General features: G+C 42.8%; 1 protein-coding gene across 4 annotated transcripts in view; it reads left to right on the forward strand.

Annotated features, from left to right (window-relative positions):
• Nucleotides 1–18,162: 18,162 nt before the first annotated feature.
• Nucleotides 18,163–20,405, forward strand: part of FAR1 (fatty acyl-CoA reductase 1) — a 43,776-nt gene continuing 41,533 nt past the window's right edge. For all 4 annotated transcript variants that reach the window (XM_074586108.1, XM_074586109.1, XM_074586110.1 and 1 more), the window contains exon 1: nt 18,163–18,289. The gene's annotated coding sequence lies outside the window, so the exon portion shown is untranslated. The remainder of the gene's footprint in view (nt 18,290–20,405) is intronic.

Consider the following 20,405-nt stretch of genomic DNA (forward strand, 5'->3'; position numbering starts at 1 on the left):
TGGTCCTATTGCTATGTCTCCTGAATGTTTCAGATCTTGTTTAGCGTTAAACAACTTCCTAAGGCTACCACCTAGAGATCTGCCCAAGGCTGGATAGTCACAGGTGGCATGGCATGTGGGAGAACATGGGCAGGTACCTAGAGAATTTCTCACCTCCAGTGGTCTGGGACTTCACCCTCGAACAACTACAGGACCCTGATAAAGTGATAGAATATTTGAAAGGAAAATGCTGTGGCTATTCCAGAGAGGCACAACTTACTGCACTGTGTCGGCCCCTGCCCAGTGTCTAGCAAACACTGCTTAATATTTTGCAGCACCCTCAGGGGAAAGAGAGGGAAACTAGATGGACAGACACTGCGGCTACTCCAACCTCTGTGGCAGGCACTGCAGCTGAACCAGAAAACCAACCTGTGCCATTATCTGTCACCCCTATATAGAAGAAGAAATACATGAAGAAATCAGTTCACTTAGTAAGGGATGACAATGAACCAGGGACATCACGAGAACAGGAGGAAGAGGCAGAACCAGAGATAATCACCCAATCCTATCCCTGATCAAGCTGCAAGATACGCAAAAAGATTTCAGCAAATTCCAGTCGAGCACATTGTCACCTGGCTGCTCCAATGCTGGGATAACAGGGCCAGTAGCCTGGAATTAGAGGGTAGGGAAGCCAGGCAGCTGGGATCCCTGTCTAGGGAAGGGGGCATTGACAAGGCAATTGGGAAAAAGACACAAGCCCTCAGCCTCTGGAGGCGACTCCTGTCAGGTGTGAGGACAAGGTACCTCTTCAGTGAGGATGTTGTATGTCATCCAAGCAAGTGGACCACAATGGAAAGAGTTATCCAGTACCTGAGGGAATTAGTCATGCAGGAGCTGGTTTATTATAACCCAGACAATGCACAGTTACCCACAGATCCTGATGAAGTCCAATGCAGAAGGCCCACGTGGCAGAAGTTTGTATGGAGCACACCATCACTGTATGCCAACTCATTGGCAGTGATGGAATGGAAAGGCGAAAAGGGACCAATGGTGGATGAGGTGGCTGGCCAACTCCAGCAATACGAAGAAAGTCTCTCTTCCCCCTTTATCTCAGCTGTGAAGAAACTGTTCCAGGAGCTCCAGCAACTCAAAGAGAATATGTCCTACTCTCCACCTGTACAGGCCAGTATCTCAGCTATTAAGTGCAGGTGTTTCTCTACTCAAGAGAGAGAATATAGAGGGCACACACCACCAGGCACCCTGTGGTTTTACCTACATGACCACAGAGAGGACATGAGGAAGTGGGATGGACAACCTACCTCAATCCTACAGGCACGGGTACATGAGTTGCAAGAAAGAACAATCACAAAAGGGGATTCCTCCAGGAAAAGTGCTGCTCCAGTTTCCAGTGGGCAGTTCCCCAGGCAGAGTGCAGGCCACACTTTGCTTTCACTTGGAGAGGCATCCAGTACACCTGGAATCAACTGCCCCAGGGGTGGAAACACAGCCCTACTATTTGCCATAGACTGATCCAGACTGCACCGGAAGAGGGTGAAGGTCTGACACATCTGCAGTACATTGACGACATCATCGCGTGGGGCAACAGAGCAGAAGAAAGGGAATAAAATAGTTCAAATCCTTCCGAAAGCTGGATATCCATTTTTTAGGAATATAATGGCAAGATGGACATGATCAGATCCCAATGGATGTGATCAACAAAGTAGCAGCTATGTCTCCACCAATTAGTAAAAAGGAAACACAAGTTTTCCTAGGCTTTGTGGGTTTTTGGAGGATGCATGTCCCAGATTACAGTCTGATTATGAGCACCCTATATCAAGTGACCCAGAAGAACAATGATTTTAAATGGAGCCCTGAGCAGCAACAAGCCTTTGAACAAAGGGTCTGAGTGAGCAGCCACGTGGTTCCTTGTTGCCAGCTGGAGTTAAACCATGACAAATGCTGATGCCACTTCCTCACCATGCTGCTTCTAAACTGCTCCTCAGAATATCCCAGGGTATCCACCGGCATAGCTGTTCTTGTGTTCCAGGCTGGAGTTTGTCCACATTATGGCTTCTGTAATGGTGGTTTCTGTTTTATTAACCCCAGTGTCTTCTCTGTCCTCATGTCCTCTCTTTCCTCCTAGCTACAGCAGAGAATCATGCAGACGTCATGGGGTAAAAGGATTAAATGTCAGTTATATTTCTAATCTAGCAAGTAGACTGTGTGCAGAGGGAGCAAGCAGGAAGAAAGAGAGTAGAGGTGAGAAGTGAAATGACACTAGAAAACTGACTGTGTACAGCTGCGTTTGCACTCACTATCAAAACTGGTAGGTCAGAGCCCATCATACAGTAACTATAATCCATTTGCCTAGCTGTGAAAGAGCACAGGTCTGAAGCAAGTATAAAGCTCATACATATAAGCCAGATGGACAGAAGTTAATTAATGACTTAAAGGTTTAAATTACAGTAAACACAAACTCCTTGCGTCTCTCTGCCCACATACAAACATAACTCATTAGTACGTAAGCTTCACGCTAGAGTTGCTCCTCTAGCTTCTTGCCTTAAGGTATCACATTGTGCATAACATATATTTATCTAGATAAAGGCAGCGTGGTTCATGTTGTCAGTGGCAGTTTCTTGCAGTTAACTGCTGATAGGCTAACTTTTTTTAATGGAAAGCTCCATGGATTTTACAAGAAAATTACATCAAGTGTTTCATTGAGCCCTTTTTTTGGTAAGAACTACTAGAAAAATGTTTTGCTTTTAGACAACTCCATTCAGCAGTGATGAATCTTTTTCTGTGTCTTATGAGATATTTTTATAAAAAATTACTGGTTTCACCCAAGACTGTATCTTTAATATTTACCAAAAGTGTGGCAAGTAATGAGAGACCTGTCAAACTCAATGAACAGTATCCTCTATTCAAAGGGAGGAGTGCTTTATTTAGACATGAACAGCCATCTGAAGTATTTCAACAATACTCATATATTTTCAAAACAAATTATCATTATCACAACCATTTTCAAAACACAGCATTTTCTGTTGTCATGTTCATTTCACACAGGTGAGCCATCACTGTGAACGTTTTAAAAGAAGCCATCAGATTAGATATGATCCAAATGTGAGTTTTCTAAAGACAAGCTTTAACAAATGGGAAAATCATAGAAAAGCTTCTTTAATGTGTTTTAAAATGTCAGTGGGAACAAATGAATATTTTATTACTTGAAAGATGAACTCTTCAGCATTCAGCTGGGATTATGTAACTTTCAATTGCATCTGAGCACAAGTCTTCCACCACTGTATAGGCAGTAGAAATAGCCTACCTTGGGAATAAAAAAGACAGATCCTGAATCCCAGAAGCACCGTATCAATCAAAACGGGTTCAGGAGCTGCAAATGAAGTGGCTTTATAAACAATAAACTATTCTGGAGAAAACTCCAGGGTATGGTAAATGTGTCTGAAGAACTAGAGGAGTATCTGTAGAATAATCAGCCTGCAGCACTTACCAAAAGAAAGTACATAAGAAACTATGAAATTCAGACAGAAAGACACAACTCCTAAATAATATAACATCTTGGAAAAACTGAAGATAGCAGCTCCGGAAAGGACAGAGGATGCTAATGTGTATGGCAAGATTCCTCCAGAAACTGCAGTAAATGAAAATGTAAGGGTTGGTGATTTGGGTAATCTGGTAAATTTTGCAAAGTGAGGCTGACCCTCTCCTAAAGGATAAGGCTGAACAAATCAAATATGGTAGCCTTGACTACACTGAGTACTGCGGTATAAAAAGCTACCCACTAATGCATCAGGGACTAACAAAAAAGGGTTACTGCAGCTAGGACAAGTAAAGCAGTCCTTGTAAAATGAATGCCCTGCTATAGGATAAATCCTTGAAAAACCCCAAAACCGAATGCATTTGATGAAGAATTAGGATATGGCCCCAGACATAAATTATAAGCAAGATCAGCTTGCCAAAAAGTAACATAAAAACAACAAGCACTTTGACTGGAGGGACACAAAGAAGACCCATGAAGAAATACTGTGATGGCTGGGACAAAGTGTAACTGCAAGTTGCCCCAAAGGAATATTAAAGAGGTAGGTGAAAGAGAAGATGGGTGGAAGTGTATGTTGCATATGACATGTGAAAGCCAAATGAAAAAAAAAAAATCCAACTGTTTCTCAGCCTGGAGAAGTTGAAGCCTTGTAACAAGAAACTCAAAGCCTTTTGCATTAGAGTAGGGCTACAAATAAGTTCTTTTATATAGAAAAGATGGTCCCATATGTATAAACAAGGGAAGAAGAATAAAAGCAGATTTTTCCATTTACATCTTTGGACAACCTTTGGGTGCATAAGGACTGGAAACAGGCTTTCATAACTATTCTGTAAAACTGGAAATTAGTAAAAAGTTCTAGAAAGGAGCTTTTCTGTAGGAAGAAAAACTTTAAATGTGTGGGTGAAGCCACACAGACTGTTTCAGAAATATATCTTGAAGGTGTGCCCTGTGGTGGACTCCAGAGTCCCTGTCTTCTGACTGCATAGATAGAGAAGTTAACGAGTGCTACAGCCTCTTTCTAATGCATAGCCCCTGTTTTTATTCCCATGTAAACCAAGGCATGAGAGAAAAGGACAGAAGTGACGATGTATCGTCAGGTCACACTCTGATGTGGAATCAGGATAGAGCTAGAGCCCAATGGCATTCCCAGACTGACACATAGACAGAAAGACAGAATCAGCCAAACCTTCTGTATGTCCATAAGGCAGCAAGTTTGATCACTGGGGAAAGCCTAGCACCATTTCTCAGCCCCAGTATGACTAAACAGCTAACTCTGTCATCTAACTTTTTCTAGATTCTGTCTTATTGTCCAGAGCATAGGCTTTTGGGAGTACAACTCTTGTACTTCTTGTATTTCTGCTGCAGCATTTACAATTAAAAGATGGTCAAAGGTGTTAAGTTTTTTTCAGACTTTCAGACAAAAGGTACTCCTTTGACTGAGTAAAAAATTGTGAAGGGAGATAATTAGGCCAGTGTCCCTTATAAGGTAACTATATGTGTGTCTATTCCAGACTACTGAGATATCAAATAGCCCAGCTGGCTGTGCTAACCCCAGAACTGGAATCAGTATCATTGCATCCTCATGGCGCTGCACTCAATCTAATTAGCTGGGCGATGAGAGATAGGGCTTTTTCAGCTTGCCATGTGGTTTATAATATATTATAGCTTAAGCTAAATGCCTCCATTCTGCTTGCTTCTGGGACATGTGTCTCCGTTAGCCTGCTGGGAGTTTGGTTGTGAGTCTGCACACTGCCTGCTGTGGGGTGCAGCCCAGGCCCTGAGCAGACAACCCTAATGACTGGGTAAGGCGTTGGAATGGAAAAAGGCCTCTAAGAGGGCGTGCAAGAAGAGTACAAGGTTGCCTGCACCTTCAACTGGAGGCACAGCTCCATTTAATGACATTTCTAAGGGAAAGAAGTAGATGTTGATCTGCCTGTAGCTCTGAGCATAGCTGGCTACTAGTCTTCTAACTCACAGACAAGCATCTGATACTGGTAAAAAACCCAACAGGTCAGTGCTGTTGCTCTGCTTTGAGAACTGTCTGTATCCTTATCTTCTCCCTGTCAGTGATGTAACAGACAAGCAGAGGCATTTCAAGCTACTACATGAAATTTAACCAGAGATCACAAACCCTAAAATGTCTTTACCTGCCACTCCCATAATTTCTGCCTGGTATCACCGAGTGCCAGAGCTATGTTGCTCTATCCTGACACAGTTTGATTTTCTTTTCAAGGTAACCTTTGTTCTGAATTTTCTTGTTTTGTAATACTTGGATTAAGGATTAATATCAAGATCCCTGTAGTATATTTTGTCCTAAATTACTGCTGGGTGCACTTACCTGCATTGTAATTTAGGATTTGGAAATTATAGAGCCCTACAGTGCTGTGATTATACATGATTCTTTGTTCACAGACACACAAAAGAACTCACCACCTACACACTATGGCAAAGAACAAAATGAAAGACCCAAGCTCTATGCTTATAGTGTGTATAGGTTAATTCCAAAACAATTACAGCTCCCTAAGAATTTATAGAAACAATAGATATGAGATCGGTGTAAATTCAAGTAACAGAAGGAGGGGGGTTTGCAGCCAGAGCAGCCAGATTTATCTTTGAAGTTGGTCAAGCCTTGGAGTTGGCTCTGCTTTGAGGGGGGGGCGGACCAGATGACAACCCTCCCAACTAAAATTGTTCTGCGACACTATGATTTCAAGAGACTGTAGCACCCAGTCTAGTAAGGTGAGGGGGAGATAAGGGAGTGAGGAAATAAGAATGGGAAATGGAGGTAGTGAAAGAGAAGGTTAGCCTCTTCAAGACAATATGGAGGCTTGATTTATTTCAAATTCTGTCTACCAAATGGATTGCCATACTTCAAGCAAAATTAATGGAATGAAGTGCTACAGTTCTTATTCACAGGAAATACCAGGGAGTGTGAAGGCATTCAGCTAATAGAAATAATTAAGCTAAATGCAGTTGATATAGTATCAGGGAAACCAAGATTCAATAGAACAAACTCACAGTACAAAATAAAATTTTATGCCATAATAGTTTTGGCAAAAACCTGTCCTGCACCAAGTAGGAGGAGAAAAAAAAAATTTAAATTCCAGCTGCGCCCCAAATGTCGGATCCAGAGTATGGCCAAAGACTGGAGATCCTGACCCATTGTCAAATGACAGCAGCTATTAAAATGTCTCACTGAAGAAAAATACTCAGTTTGATTTCTTTTACTTTTTCTTTTTTCATTTTTTGGTGAGCTTCAAAGCTCACCAAATCAATCCAAATAAGGTTTGCAAAGGTGTTTGACTTTTAGGCATCTGACTGCTTCAGCTTCTGATTGGAAACCCTGGGTCTCTAAGCAATGCATTCAAGTCTAATCCTGTTAGTTGGTCCTGCCAAGAACAGAGATAAATGTAATTTACACCCCAAATGACAGAAAGCTGCTTCTCTCCTTTGGAGAATGGGATCAGTTTTCCCCCTTAGGATGATCCTAGTCAGGAGGAAGTATGTATTTTCTAATCTCCAAAATGAGACCACATCTCAGAATTACTTCTGAGTCTTTATGTTGGAGCAAGGACTGGAGCATTTAGACTGATATTCTTAGCCTGGGGCCCTTTGGTCTCTGCCTGGATAGAAGTATATATCCATCTATTTAGCACTTAAACAGTGAGCCTGACACATTTAGGCTGCAGTAGACCACCTCTACGTATGCTTCATGGGCAAACAAGGCATTTTGTCTAATGCCAACACACATGGAGTTTACGAAGCATTTTGCAAACATTACAATACATTTACAAAGCATTGCTACAGTACATGCACATGAGATGCGAATCTTCTGGGGAGTGCCATAACTACCATGTGTTTGTTACAGTGTTTGGAGTTTCTGAATATCCTGCTGTCTGCTTAAGAGTGAATGGTACGACAACCAGAAACCCGTGACAAATGTCCAATATCCTTATATTCTACCCAGTCAAAATATCTGTAAAATGTTTTGCAAAAAAAGGCTGTCTCCTTGGGAACCTGAAGACCCGGTGACTCAGCTTTAAGAGTCAAGTCCTGTTGGAGATTGCAGCAATATTATTAATCTGTGTCAAGAGAAAACCATGTGTTTCTTGAGTAGCAGGATTACCCCATGGCGGTATCAGAGGGTTGCTAACGTCACAACAACTGCTGGGTTTGACAGGACTGTTGCCTCAATACATTTCAATGAACAAAGACAGTGCTCTTGAAGACCAAGAATTATAACTACACTTTGGGGCCACACAAATGCATCAATAACAAAGAGCTTGAAGGGATCCTCAGGTGGGAACACCCTACCAAGTGTAGGTCCCATTGTCACTACGCAGGAAAATGTGGGAGAGTGTGTACCTTCCATCATTGCTCTGGGTATCCAATTCCTAATCCCACAGAAAACTCTGCAAGGATATGCCTTTAACTTTCTCCCCACTACAACCAGCATCAGCAGCTCCCTGTATCAGCACACCTGATTAAAACCAAAATAACTGTAATATTTTTTGAACATGTCTCTAGGGTGGAAAGCACAGGGCTTCTGGTGGAGTAACAGCAAATGAGCTCAGAGCTGTGGAGAAGTAATATACATTGCTGACCTGATCACAAGACCATAGTTTTCCATGCTGTCCCAGCAGCACAGAGTTTGCAGAGGCAGCAGCATTGTATGAGCAACTGATGGCCAGCAGTCATGATATACCTTGTCTGCACTCAAAGGCCTCACCCAGTAACTATCCCTGGGGTCAACTGAACAAGTAGGCATTTTTTTGACCCACTCTTCTTTCAGTGCAGGCTACAAAAAATAGGGGATCCCAATTCTCTGTTCTCTTTCTCCTCCTTTGCAGATGCCTCTTAGCATTCTGCATTGCCCTGCTACAGATACCCACAGGAGACTTCATAGGAGACACAGTGTCTTAGGTCATCAGTCACCATGCTGGCAACGGTATTGAGGTAAGATATGACTACTAGGTGGATCATCGTCTTCAGAACTTGACTTCACCCATCTCTCTCATCAGATAGTCAAGGCAGAAATAGCTCTGTCACTTTTCTTCCAATACTGAAACCTGTTCTTCAGAACCTGGACACCCTGGGGACAGAGACCATAGGCAACAGAACAGTGCCCTGTATTTGACAGGCTTGTTTTTCTCACCTCTGCATATTCCTTTGATGAAGAGGGGCATCATCACTGATCGCTTCAGTCTTCTGATCTGCCCCTGTTATGCCAAGTTGCAATGCAACATATCAATCGAAGAATAAAAGATCCAATAAACATCAAAAACCCGCAAACTTCTGACAGTGATTATGTGACTGAGGAAGAGATACTATTTTGTCTCACAGCTGAAAGCATGAAATGGCTTATTTTGTACAGAGTAAACATGGCAAATACATTAATTATTTTGATCCTACGAAATCAGAAACACTAAGCTAAAAAAATCACTTTGGAGAAAACACCATTGAGGCAGGATGTTCTGCTTATATTAAAGGTTATTATTAAACTGCTTAATAGAAAGCAAAAATTATGAAGGAAACATTGTGAGCAATAAGGCAAGAACTTGTATAGTTTATAAAATTATATAGATAGAGAAATGACTGTTCTTGTTTATGTGAGCTAGATGTTCATTATGTGCAATCAGTCCTTGAAGACAAATTATGAGGTTTATGCAAGAAAAGGGTAACTAAAATAGAAACAGAAGTGAGAACTGACCAAGAATTCAAAGGTATCAAATCTCAAGGTATGTTATGTAATTACTAAGCAAAAGAAGTAAGCCGATTTCAACATTTTGATATAAAAAACTATTAAGATAGAGAGGAAAAGAAGCATGAAATGAGCTGACACAAAAGGAAATGGCTACCAGTAATGCTGACATGTGGATACATTCTAATGAAATTCACTGATAAAGAAACATCAACACAAATAATTTATGATTACCAAGTAGAATTAATACTAAAAGAGCTTATAGCCTAGACTAATAGAAATGAGAAGACATTTCATTTATATAGAAATGTGTAGCTTTGCGCTTGGGAAAAAATAACAACACTATGTGCTAAAACCTCAACAGTTTTACATGACAGAAGAGGAAACCAAAATAAACTCATCAAAGTCACACTTTTTATGAACTGCTGACCTGAGGTAGTTACTAGAAAAACAAATATAAGCTTAAGCTGCTATCAAAAGATTTGTTTTCAGTAGACATATAAAAAAATTTTTGCTGTGTAAGATCTCGGTGAAACTTCATCTGGAATATTATATAGAATTATGAAATGAATCTGAAAAATCTGTGAAGATGGGCTCCTGGAATGATTAAGAAGGAGATTCTCTACACAAGAGAAAGCTTACAGAACATGGCTATTCTAATCCAATAAAATGAAAGCTGAAATGGGATAAGATTGCTCTCTACAAATGTATCGCTGTGGGAATGGATTATTGGATAAAAAGGCAAGTGCTGGCAGAGAAACAAAGGTGAATATTGGTAAATGCATTTAGACTGCAAATTAAAGGACAATTAAAAGAAGGTTAGAAGAAGCGAAGTACAGATGTGTTAAAAATGGAATACAATCATTTTACAATGGGACTTCTGTGACTGATAGCTGGGCACCAGAACCATGAGCCCATTAGGCTCCCTTTAGTGCCATGTTTGTAACAGGGCTACCTGTCTCATAACTTTTTTCAGCCAGTCTGTTGTTCCCAACTGAGCAACAACTTTCACATCTTTAATATCTGGTTCCTTTCAACAAGTCTATCCTGTACAGAATTTGTTCTTTAGCGAGCTGTTTTATTTTAGTCATATGATCCAGTCAGCCACATTTCTTAAATGCTGAGATGACCTAAGCCTCACACGATCAAGTTGTAACTAAGCCTCCGTCCTTCCTCTTAAAGGATCAGTTCACCCTACAGCACTCCTCGCAGAAAGCAGCCATTCCTAGCAACTGTTCCTATCACCCACAAGTTTATCAGTATACTCAATGTACTACAATGCAATTAAATGTATTGATATGCAATTACACCTGAAAATTTCAATAATGAAGAAGAGAGAAAATATCAAACTCAAATATCACAAATCTTGAGCTGGCAGGACTCAGCACGGTAGCCACTACAGTTAAAAGGTGTTTTAATCAGTTTTTTTCAAAATAATATGTATCAAATTAAGTTTCATACTTTGAATCTCATGACGGATATTTCTGCTGCTTTTAAGTGACACAGCAAGAACACAAAAGGAGAAATGATGTTTGTGCGTAGTCATGCAGTGAAAGATAAGAATCAGCCAACAGGAACCTTACAAACTTAAACACACCTTATAAAGGCAAACACAAGGCCATGCACTGGGGAGGAATTGCCCAATGCACAACTACGGATTGGGGACTGATGAGGTGGAAAGCAGCTTTGCAGAAAAGGCCCTGGGGACCTGGGTGGACAACACATTGACCAGGAGCCAGCAATGTGCCCTCATGGCAATGGCGGCCAACAGCCTCCTGAACTGCAGCAGGAAAAGCATTGCCAGCAGGCTGGGGGAGTTGATCCTTCCCCTCTACTCAGCGCTGGTGATACATTTCTGGGGTCCCTGTACAAAAGAGACTGGGACATACTGGAGTGAGTCCAGTAAAGGGCGGTGAAGGTGATCAAGTGACTGGAGCATCTGTCATGCGAGGACAGGCTGAGAGAGCTGGGACTGTTCAGCATGGAGGAGAGAAGACTCGGTGTGTGGTCGGGGGAGTGAAGAAGACGGAGCCAGACTCTTCTCTGTGGTGTCTAGTGATAGGACAAGAGGCTAAAAACAGAAATAAAAGAAAAAAAAATATTTTTTTTTAATTATGAAAGTGGTAAAACACTGGCACAGGCTGCCCAAGTTGGGTGCAGAGTCTCTGTCTTTGGACACTCAAAACCCACCCCTGCTGAATGTGCTCCAGCTGGCCCTGCTTTGAGCAGGAGGGGTGGACTGGACAATCTCCGGAGGTCCCTTCCATTCTATGATGTAGCAATTTAGTAATCTTTAATGGCGATATGTTGTAGTCCTAATAGTTGCTACCGAACCAAAGAATTAGCACATTAGCATGGAAAACATACACAAGACAGCAGAATGCACTCAACTGGAAACAATATATTTGTTACCCATACAGTTTGTACACCAATACCTAATATGCGTTAAATATATACAGAATTAAATTTAAAAATCACTCAGAACACTAAATAAGTATGCTCAATCAGTGAATTCATTAGTAAAAGGCAAAAGCAGCACTTGACCAAAAACTCTATTAGTTCTTTGGAGAGTAAAATTCTAAGTTTCCTCTCATAAGGTGTTTGCTCTGTTTTGAATCCAAAGATATCTTTAAATATTCCAACTAGATTTAATACCCGGCTGAAAAATAAGTTCCTGGACTTTTCCTAAACTGGTTTAACTAGTTTTGATCATACCCTTATCTTTGAACCATGGTACGTCAAATTAGAAAACAAATAGTTCTAACTGTATTATTTACTGATTATACAAAGCCCCCTTTTTGTAAAACTGTATCTTTCATACCACACCACGTACAGCAGTAAGTCTGCAAATTCCACCCTGTATTACTGCGACTGGAAGGTACTGTAGCTCAAGGATAACAGCTGTTAATGCAGCAATATTACAGCTGAAGCTGCATTAAAACTTGAAGCATAGAGTATAAATTCAAGTGTCTTAAAAAGAAATAATTTCCTGGCAGAAAGTGATAAAACAGTGCATTTGGTGAAGTTTAAGTTTACTGTGTTGCCAAGAAATAATCTTATGGTCTAATATAGCTAATGTTAAGGTGAATATTAAGCAGCTTTCTAGGTGTGCAGCTCAACTGACTGTAACTTATCTGAACAAAGCATTTTTCAGTGTTAGAATTCATATAGTTCATTGCTTGAGGAGAAATCAATCTTAACAGAGGTGTCTCAGCATCAGTGGCATCTTGCAACCACGCATCATAAACTCAGATTACATTGCTTAACGGCTGTAAACCTGCTCAGTGGATATTAGTAAAGATAATGACTCCCAAACTGGGCCGATATTGTCTTTTCTCAATGTTACCCTAAGGAAACAGAATGTAAGAAACAAAGGCAGCGTTTTGCTCTCCTTGATATGCAACTTCTGTCTTCCAGTGCTACTTACATGTCATAAATAAATGGTCACAAACTGCATATAGCATTGTGGTGATGGCTTTATCAGTATCAAATATTATATTTGCACAGTAGCATCTTAAACCATATATGGCTCCTGGTCAGTACAACTGGTAGTAAAATTCAGACAGAAGAACACGTCACAAATGAATTAATTGCAAATACTAATCTTACACTCAGTTTCTTCTTTGTGCTGCGATATCTACTGCAGTGTCATTTGGGAACAGTTTCCAGGCTCTGGCCTGAGATGCTGGCAGACTAACCATTTTACAATAGTAATAGGAATCACTTCAACATAACATTTGCTTCATCATGGTGTGGTTTCCTAAGGTAGGATTTGCATTTGTCCATACTTTAATGTGTGTTACAACCTGGTATCTTCAGCAGAGATCCACCTGGACTTGTGCAAGGCATTTGATACTGTCTCACATGACATCCTTGTCTCTAAATTGGAGACACATGGATTTGACGGATGAACGACTTGGTGGATAAGGAATTAGCTGTATGGTCGCACACAAAGAGTTGCAGTCAACTGCTTGATGTCAAAGCGTCAACCAGTGCCGAGTGGTGTTCCTCAGGGGTCTGTACTGGGACCAGTGCTGTTTAACATCTTTGTCAGTGACATGGACAGTGGGATTGAGCGCACCTTCAGCAAGTTTGCTGACAACACCAAGCTGTGTGGTACAGCTGACGCACTGGAGGGAAGTGATGCCATCCAGAGGGACCTGGACAGGTTTGAGAGGTGGGTCTGTGCAAACCTCATTAAATTCAACAAGGTCAAGCGCAAGGTCCTGGACATGGGTCATGGCAATCCCAAGTGCAAATACAGGCTGGGCAGAGAATGGATTGAGGGCAGCCCTTGGGAGAAGGACTTGGGGGTGTTGGTGGATGGGAGGCTCAACATGAGCCGGCAACGTGTGTTTGCAGCCCAGGAAGCCAAACACATTCTGGTCTGCATCAAAAGAAGCATGGCCAGCAAGTCAAGGGAGGTGATTCTGCCCCTCTACTCTGCTCTTGTCAGATTCCCCCTGGAGTACTGCGTCCAGCTCTGGGGCCCCCAACATAAGAATGACATGGACCTGTTGGAGTGGGTCCAAAGGAGGCCATGAAGATGGTCAGAGGGCTGGATCACCTCTCCTGTGAAGACAGGCTGAGGGAGTTGGGGTTGTTCAGCCTGGAGAAGACGTGTGGGAAAGCAATGGAAGATCAGCGAGGAGGATTGTAAATACGCTCAAGTGACTCACACCTGGGGTGCTGGAAAACACACATATCACACTAATTGTTATTCAGTCTCAAGTGCTTGCAAGAAAAACACTTGCACTTAGATAACCTAAGTCTGTGATGGACGAAGGGACACTTTATGTAGCTGCTTGAGAATCCTGGCCTGTTGTTGAAGAAGATCAAAGCACAGTGGGAAAACTGTGCCTGTTTGAACCCTTTACATACCAGCAAGAACAGGGAGTCCGCGCTCTCTTGCTTACAAGGACGCTCTCGCTGCCAAGGACTCTTGCTAACAAGGACTCTCTCTCACTCTGCGATGCCCGCAGTCCCTGCCTGCATGCCTCTACCCAGGTGTTGCTTCGGAGATTCCCCGGTCTGTGAGGTATCAAGATTAAACTTGTTCTTTGCTTTTCATCTGTGGTTTTGTGGTTGTTCCTGCATCCTGCCTGCATCAGCTCACACAGAAGGCTCCGGGAAGACCTTATAGCAGCCTTCCAGTACCTAAAGGGGGCCTACAAGAAGGATGGAGAGGGACTTTTTACAAGGGCATGTAGCGATAGGATAAGGGGTAATGGCTTAAATACAGTAACTTAATAAATACAATACAAAAAATGGTAATCATAAATACACCCTTTATAAACACCTTCTTTAGGTATGGCTGTTAATGCCTATCAGCATGAGCACAAATCAAATATTATGAGAGTGTAAGTCTGATGAACAGAAACTGCCTGTGCACATACGCCTGGCAGCACAGAAAGTAAAGTTTTTGTTGACTAATCTTTTCATTAAATGGGTTGCATTTAGCAAGACATAGAAGTGAGTATCCATATACCCCTCAGAAGTAGATAGCTTGTGGTAAATACATGCCTTAGTTTATGCAAAAAAACCCTACCATTCATAATATGTCCACAGCTGACTGCAATAAATATATATGACTATTGTTTGAATAAAACCAGTTCTGTTTCTGAGGTATATATAGTGATGAAGTTATGCACAGAGAAACAAAGTTTTTATATGAACACTGCGTTCCTGTAGCATGGCTGTCATTTCTAGTGGTACTTCATGGTTTTGGTCTGGCAGTTGTCCTCTCTTACTTCTGCCAGTGACACCTTTCTCGGCTTCCAGATCAGGAAGACTGGGGAACCTAGTCCAGGCAGTGAATGTAAAATTAAAGATTTCTATGAGTTGGTCAATAAAAGGCATAAAGTTCTTACAACTGTTGCCCTTGCTTAAAATTGGAGAGACACAATGAAACAATCTCTGCAAGACTCCTGTGAATGAAATAACTTGGTGGTATTGCTTGGAAACGTGGACCAATTTAAAGACATGAACTGGATCTCTCTTCTTTTTTTTTTTTTTTTTCTTTTGATTGTGAGTATGTAGGTATGTAGGCGCTTGTTTCGTACTCTCACAAATAACAAACTGAGACTTGCCCTTGCAGGCACTTGTAGTTTATTACCTATAGATTTCTATAACCTTGTGTCACACTCCCTCTTTGTGTTGGGTAATAGAGTTTCAAATACTTTTTTTTTAATATTACCTAATGCAAGTCTATGTTGGGTTTTTCAATAATTTATTCAGCGTTCCCAGACTAGATGCATTATCTTCTCAGTTTTTCCTGTGATGAAGAATTCACAATGCTACCTTGAATAACCAGTTTGGTAGGTTCTTCGAGAAGCAACCGTATGTTTCTACATTAACATGCAAATGCGTCGTGATACTATGATGTTTTCCTGATGATAAACAGTATAGGAGGGATAAATTAATTGTGACTTTGAAAGAGTAATCTCAAAAAAAATCAGATCATTATGTTTCACAGTATGCCCACAATTTCTTCTGAGGGTCTTGAGATCCTGAAGTTTTACAGCATTGTGAACTCATGCTGTATGACTGTGATACTCTGCTTTATCAAGATATTTTGTCCTAGTGCAGTATAAGACTGATTCAGACAGGTAATAGTACCTTGCAACATGTTGATATTTTGAGGTCACTGAACAGAACTGTATACTGCACCAATGATCAACACAAACGGACGACACTGTGCTCTGAATACTCTCTATTTCTTTTACGTTCTGACGGCATCTGAAATAATTTTGTGATACTGTGCTCTGCTGTGTTGCCATTAAGTCAGCTTGCGGTAATGCACATATTTGATGCATGATGATGGCACGGTGATCTTTTCATCAGAGGTATGGAGGTCATAGAACCACAAAAATGCAGAAAATCTGTGACTTTCATGCTGTACTTTGCCACTCAGAGACCACACTGATTAGGTATTTTCAGACTACAGAATACATGCTTTTACATGTATTTTTTATTTTATTTTTTATTTTACATAACTTTTACATGTATTTTTCTGCGTTTTCCCTATTCTGACAAGAAATTGGATTTAAAATTCTGATAACAAAATTGCTTAATTATTATTATAAACAACAGTTTGTATTAAGCGGATCAGTTAATACACTGTCGCTCCATTATAACTTATCATTAATGAGCTATGAAAGTCATTGGATGATATGGTATTTATTATAGACAAGGTTTAAAGCCCCACCATTTTTTAGCTGTTTTCAAAAATAAGACTGGACGAAATGCACTGTTGTGCCCATATTAAAATATTACTAGTATCTTCCCTCATTACTTCCATTTGGTGTCACAGACACATTTTACAAAGTGACTTCTGAAAACTGCACCCAAATCTAACTTCTGTAACAATTTGAGAAACTTTAATTTGCATATACCCAACAGAGATTTTTTAAAAATAAGTTTTCTTGAAGAGTTCGTGTGCACTGACTGCAGTCCTGCACCTGCATCTCTCTGCTGCAGTGGACTCTTCCATCCTGAGGAGTCTGAAATGAAAAAGCTTCATCCCCATAGTCAGTAAGGTCACCTACCATAGGTCAGGATTTCACTAAAACAAAAAAAGGAAACACCAGTGCCATAACAGCGTACAACAAAGTAGTAAAATTTTTCAGCAGGAATGTGGGATGTTTGCACTGCCTGGGATAATGCTTCCGCTTCAATGAACAGGTATTTTCTAAGGAATAGTGTCTGTGAAAAACTGAACACTAACAAATACGATAACGAGTTTAGAGTTACGTGATTCGAAGTCTTCTCTGTCAAGAAGTACTTAGGTACTAGGTTTAACTAGAATGGAGTGGATAACATGAGAGTACACAACTAACAATAAGGATAGGATACATTATTGAATCCCTGGGGATTATGTGTGCGCAGCTCCCATTCTCATGGCCTGGATGAGGCAGAAGCCCTTCTGAAAAAGTAACATGCAGTTGCATAAGCAGACTGGGTTTACAACAATTCGCATATAATACTTTATATACACTGTAATCTGAATAAATATGGGTTGTGCAAGCTTATATAGGGTGTTTCCTAACTTTTGAGTGCCTGATATTTTTTTTAAGCAGAGATGCATGTCCATCTGTGCAATATTTGGTTGTGAAACAAACGGCATACAGTGACAGGGCATGGCATAATGGCCTGTTGCTTTGCAGCCTAGCAGTATTTGGTAACAAACAGTGAGGTAAGTGGAGTGCAATGGCTTTTGTAGCACAGGTAGGATTTGATAATACTGACATTGTGCCATGTAGCACTGCACGGGGTCCTCAGGCTTTTGGCTTGAAACCGCCCCAGAAACTGGGATTGCTTCTCTGGAGGCCATGGTTGCCTTCTACAGCCTCCATTGGTTTTGGCCCATTTCAACCGGAACTAACTTAGTGTTATCTGAGGTTTCAGAAATTTAACCGTTAACAAGTGGAATCCCTGTGGCCATTGATGGGTATCTACCTCAGCTCTCAGACATACAAAGCCGCCATCCCCACACACCCACAGGCAGCGCCTGGAGCAGCCCAGCCGGCCTCCTCCGCTGTGGCCTCCCGTGTGTGTGTCGGGGGGGACGGCGAAGAGACGCCGGCTGCCCATCTGCGTGGCGGCGGGTGGGCCGGGGGACAGCGGGGGAGCGGCTTCACAGGCCGCCACAGCGGGGATTTGTCGCAGCGGGGCCCTGGGCGTGCGAGCGAGCGACATGGCGGCGACTGCGCCCGTTACCGGGGGTCGCGCGCCTTCCCCCACCCGCCCGCCGAAGCGGGGGGAGCGCGCAAACCTGAGGCGGAGGCGCCAAACCCCTACCGCTCCACCCCCACCCCCGCACGCGCCCAGCCGCCCCACCCGGCGCACTTGGGCGGGGCTCCTGGAAACTGCCAACCCCCGGCCTCCTCGTCCTGCCGAGCGGCGGAGGCGGCAGCCAATAGGCGGGCGGGTACCGTCTGCGCAACGGCCAACGGGAGCGGTTCTTTCAGGACCGCTTGTCCGAGCCCCTCAGAGCGGCCGGGGACGGCGCGGGCAGCGGGGTAGCCAGGCGCGGCCGGGGGCGCCGTCCGCAGCAGGTAGCGTTCGCCCGAGCTGCGGCGGGAAGCCGGGGCGAGGCCGCCGGGGGCCGCGGGCTGAGCGGCTCCATCCTCTCCTATGAGGGGGGCGCGGAGGGAGCCGGCCGGCGGCGCGCGTTTCCGGGAGGCTGCCGGGGAGGGAGGGCGGGCGACGGGGAGCTCTGAGGTGCGTCGTGGTGGCGGGCAGACGGCCAGGCCGGAGGCGCGTTGCAGGCGGAGGAACTTTCGGTCGCGGGGATCGATGCTTAGAAAAAGGCGGGGAAAGCCTTTCGGCCAGGCTGAAAGCCCCGGGGTCCGCGGCGGCCCGCTCCACCTGCCGCTGGGCCCGGAGCCGGAGGTTAACACCCATCTCCCCCTCCTCTTCCTCGCCCGCCCGTCGCTGGATGGGCCTCTTGCTAGCAGCGTCGCGCCGGCTCTTCCTGCCAGGCAGCTCCGGCTTCCCCCAGCTCCGGCCGTACCGCCGCGGTAGTTCCCCTTTCTCAGAGCCTGTGTAGTTGCGGCTAGTGCAAAGAATAGACTTGCAGGAAAAGGCCACGAGCTTCTCTCCCGCTTAAAAGAACGTATGGGGAAGCGAACTGAAATGGCCTGCTTCTTCAAACGGGAGTCCCAGTTCAATGGGTCCATGCGCCAGGAAATAGTAGCTGGAGAGCTGTGGTAGCTTTGAGAGCGTGCAGCAGCCCCGGACTCCGGGTAGGGGCTTGAAGTCCTTGTGGAGCAGGAGCCGCGCGGGTCTACAGAAAGGCTGTCCTGAGTGAGGTTGAAAGTGGGGCTAACGGCAGATACGCTGGTTCGTTACAAACTTTTAATTGAAACCAGCTTGAATCCCATGGAAATAGAAACCTTTAATTGCATTTAACCTACTTCACAGCTTTAGCAACTGGAAGGTTTGGACATTTTAATAACTCTTTCAATAATAACTAAACCAGAAGTGGAGCATGTAGGAGCCTTACTATCTGTGACACCTGTTTGTACTGTAGCAGGCTGGAATTTCTTGACCCCTGCCTTCCCCAATTTATGTATCATATCTGTGCTTCATAACCATTAGCATTATTGCAGCAATTTTGAGCTTATGTATTAGGTATGTATGTCTAGGATCTTTACTCTTCAGCTTTTCTACCCTGTTTCTATACCCTCCCCTTAAATATAGATGCCTTAAAAATCAGCCATTTCCCAACCCAAAACCTATCACAACTGGATATGAAAGACTGACTTTGCAGGTTTGGTAGTTTTGGTTTTTTTCCGCCTAGCTGTTGCAGAACTACAAAGTAATATTTAAATCTAGATCTGTATCTTTTACCTTATGCTGGAGTGCAGGTCAAATGAAGCTTTACTAGAGGCAGTTTTAACAGTAGAAGCACAGTGGGGCAGTTGTTTTCCCTTAAGTGTGACTGTCTAATGTAGAGATATGTTTTGGACATGATAAATATTTTTCCTTCCTATAGTTACAAAAAACCCAATCTGTCAACATCTGAATCATCCTAAGCAGCTGATACTTATCAGTAAAAAGTTAGTATTGAAGCAAAACTGTAACTTTTATAGTAGCAACGGGTTTCTCCTCACCTGGTATTTAGTGTTGCTCAGACTTTGAAAATGCACAGGATACCTACTAGCCGGATGTGAGCAGAGAGTATCACTAGGTGTCAGTTTTATAGTGCAGCTCCTGAGAGTATGCCATGATTCTGCTTAAGAGAGTAATCTTTGAAAGTTGGAGTAATAGATGTCTTGAAATACCTGTACTAACATTTCTCCTGCAAATGGAGATTCAGTCCATCCATAGAACCTCTTGGCTCCTGAGAGGCCAAACTGAATCTCCTCTTGACTACTGTAAGCAAAGGGTCCTTTGTCACCTTCCCGTTTCTGAGTTCTAGCTCTTGTAGGAACTCACAGTTCCTCACAAGCACTGTGCTTGTACTGCTTGGAAGGGATGTAAAACAAACTAAAGTGGTTATACACCAATTTAGAAAACTTAAGCAAGTGCTAGAAAACATACTAGATGTTGAAGAAATGGCTGTATCATTGCAGTGACTTCAGGTTTGGTTAGCTTCTCCAGCCAGAAATTGTGTGTGTGTGTGGTTTTTATTGTGTCACAAATTACTCAGTGTTTGAGGAGGATTTA

This window comes from Larus michahellis, chromosome 4 (assembly GCF_964199755.1).
Source record: "Larus michahellis chromosome 4, bLarMic1.1, whole genome shotgun sequence".
Lineage (NCBI taxonomy): Eukaryota > Metazoa > Chordata > Aves > Charadriiformes > Laridae > Larus > Larus michahellis.